Raw genomic sequence first — 3551 nt, 5'->3', positions numbered from 1 at the left:
CACACACAGTAAATAAACATATATAAATTCAGTTGGTAATATAATATACAAATATAATCATCAACCAAATATAACAGAAAAATGGAGCAATAGAAAGCACTTAATCCAAAGAAAGATATGAAAGGAGAAGAAAAACAACATATGACAGGCAAGACAAATAGAAAATAAACTGTAAGATAGTATATGAAGGGCTGGGGATACAGCTCAGTTGGTAGAGTGCTTGCCTTGTATGCAGAAGGCCCAGGGTTCAATCCCCAGCACCACAAAAAAAAAAAAAGATAATATATTAAAACCTTAAAAGTATCAGAAATTGAGGCTGGGGTTGTAGCTCAGCGGTATAGGGCTTGCCTGGCACATGCGAGACTCTGGGTTCAATCCTCAGCACCACATAAAAATAAATAAATAAATAGAGGTATTGTGTCCAACTACAACTAAGAAAGAAAAATTTTTTAAAAAAATCAGAAATTATATTAAACATAAAGAGATTAAATACTCCAATTTAAAGACATTATCAGGTCTGTAGTTGTGGCATAGCAGTAAAGTGCTTGCCTAGCACATGCAAGGCCCTGGATTTGATCCTCAGCACCACATATAAATAAATAAAATAAAGGTATTTTTTTAAAAAAGATATTATCAGAATGGATTAAAGACTATGTGCTGCTTACAGGAATTGTTACAATAAATATATCAAAATTTTGGATGTAAAATTTTGGAAAAAAGATATAATATGCAATCTCATTCAGACAAAGTACAATATCAAATAAAATAAGCTTTAGAAAAAGAAACATTATTAAAGTAAGAGGTACATTTCATAAAGATAAAAGACCAGTCAGCCAGGAAGACATAATAATTCTAAACTTATGTGCATTTAATAATACACACATACACTCAATCTCACTAATATTAAGGAAACACAATTTAAAATAACAAAAATATATCTTTATTAAACTTATTAAACATTAGACAAATCAGAAGGTTGATCTCAATGTATAGGTAAGGCTATGAAGAAACAGGCTTTTGTATTGGAAGTCTAAATTGTTATACCATTTTTTGATGAGCTATTTGGCCATATCTATGAAAATTTAAAATGCATATCTTTTGAGTCAAAAATTCCACTTCTGGGAGTTTATCCTCCTCAAATATGTACAAAATTTAAGAAAAATCATGCCTATCTTAGTGGGTGCAGAAAAAAGCATTTGATTAAATTTAATACATACAATTAAAACTCTTCATATAGTAAGAATAGGAGTTGCATTGTCTATTCCAGCAAAACTAATTACCCCAAAACTTGTGGCTCAAAACAATAGTAAATAGTTTATCATCCTCACATTTTCTGTGGGTCGGGAATTTGGAGGTAGTTTAGATGGCAGCTCTTACTCTAGTTCTGGCATGAAATTCCAGTCAACATTTGGGCTGGAGCTGAAGTTCTTATCAAGACTTTACTTGAGGTTTCACAGGACATGGATTGAGGCAACATGGCAGTCTCCTGGAATAAAAATTGATATGCCTAGAAGTAGACTTCATCATATCATATCATATCATATCATCTTTCATCATATCATCTAATCATCTTATAACAAACACCATGGCAGCAACAGTATTAAAATGGGTGATATCAAAGAGAACTTTCTTGAAGCATTTATTCAAAACAGAGCTTTATCTGACATTTGTCATAAATCTACATTTTCTTCTCTTTCAGTTGACTATAATAGCAGAGTACAGCTCTCTTTGACATCTGATGGCGGGACAATAGTATGCTCCCACCCTTCTGTGGATATCCTGTATGAACACACACAACCTATCCCTCAACTAGATTCTGTGCACAATAATGAAGAAACACATGATCAAGTACTAAAAAACAGATTAGAAGGCAAAGGTGAATACCTTGAGCAAGAAACCATGACAGAAAAACTTAGAAAAATGTTCTTTACTACTAAGTATCATTTGTATCCTCATGGACAGTATTACAGACGTGCTAAGAATCTGAATCCTCCAAAAGACATATGATATTGAAACTCTTGGGTGAATCAAATAAAAATGTTATCTGGTATTTCATTTGCCATTTGAGAAAATGCAATCTGGTGTATTCACTTGCTGGGAGCCATTAGCCAAGTAGGTATGACAATTTCCTTGCCAGCGTACCCCATGTTGCTTAGTGGAAGGACTCGTGGAAATAGGACATTTTGCAGTGACATTGCATGTAGGTGACCTTGCTCAAGGACCAAGGCGGATCTGGGTTTAGGGTGTTCCTGGTTTAGGATGATCCGGGTTTAGGGCGTTCCCGGTTTAGGACTATCCGGGTTTAGGGTGGTTCCAGGTTTAAGGTTATTCCTGCTGGGAATAGGGCGTATCCTGCTGCCTGAGTTCCCCTTGAGTTCTCACGGGATTCAGCACCACATACAAACAAAGATGTTGTGTCCGCCAAAAACTAAAAAATAAATATTAAAAAATTCTCTCTCTCTCTCTCTTTAAAAAAAAAAATGACTGGCTTTCCCCAGGGTGAGTGATTTAAGAGGCTAAGAAACCCCAGAGAGATTTGGTGGAAACTCAAATGTCTTTGATGACAAAATTTTGGAAGTCACATATCATTTCTGTCATACTCTTTTGAACACATAGATCAGCCATGATTCAGTGTGGGAGAAGAATATACAAGGACTTGACTGTCAGTAGGTGAGAATTACTTAAGACCATCTCAGATGCAGGTTTCCCCAAAGGGAAATCCCTTAATCTTATAATGTATGTCCAGAAAAATCCTAAAGCAAATATTATCCTTGAAAGCAAAATTCTGAAACGTTCCCCTGAAATTGGGACTAAGACAAGAATGGTCACTGGAACCACTTCTAATCAACATTCTATGAAGTTCTATCCTAAAAAGAAGGAAGAGAAGGAGAAGTGGAGAGGGCGAAGAGGAGGAAGAAAAGGGGAAAGGAGGAAGAAGAGGGCAAGAGATAGGAGATATTAAGATTAGTTAGATAAGAAGGAGAAAAAGTCATTATTCATAGATGGCATATTACATAGAAATTCCAGATGAATCCACAGTTATACTTGTAGATTAAATGACTTAGTTTAGACTCAAGATCCATATTAAAAAACCATAACAATATTTCCATCTACCAGCAATAAAAAATTAGAAATAAAATTATTGAATATCACCAGTTAGAATAGTATATAAAAATGAACTATTTAGTAATAAATGCAATGAAATGTACAAGGTTTTCTATCTACATAGAAAACTATGTAACACTATTGAGAGAAATTAAAGAAATCAAAGAAAATCTGAATAAATGGAAGAAAGACTCAATATTGTAAAGAGGTCAATTCTCCCTAAATTGATATTTAGGTTCAGTGCAATCTCAATAGGCTTCTTTTATTTCTGAGAGAACTGACAAGCTCTTTCTAAAGTTTCTGTGGAAATACAAAAGAACAGGAATAGCCAAGACAATCTTGAAAGTTGAAAAACCTAATACTACTAATATCAATATCAACATATTATTTAAATATTTTAATATCTTTATTTCACTTATTTTTATTTTTATGTGGTGCTGAGGATT

General features: G+C 33.8%; 1 pseudogene; it reads left to right on the top strand.

The window, feature by feature from the left end:
* Positions 1-1585: 1585 nt before the first annotated feature.
* LOC114081120 (large ribosomal subunit protein mL42 pseudogene) lies at positions 1586-2007 on the top strand (annotated as a pseudogene).
* The last annotated feature ends 1544 nt before the right edge of the window (positions 2008-3551 follow it).

This window comes from Marmota flaviventris, chromosome 3 (genome assembly GCF_047511675.1).
Source record: "Marmota flaviventris isolate mMarFla1 chromosome 3, mMarFla1.hap1, whole genome shotgun sequence".
NCBI classification, from domain to species: Eukaryota; Metazoa; Chordata; class Mammalia; order Rodentia; family Sciuridae; genus Marmota; species Marmota flaviventris.
This window is presented reverse-complemented; position numbering and strand designations above follow the sequence as displayed.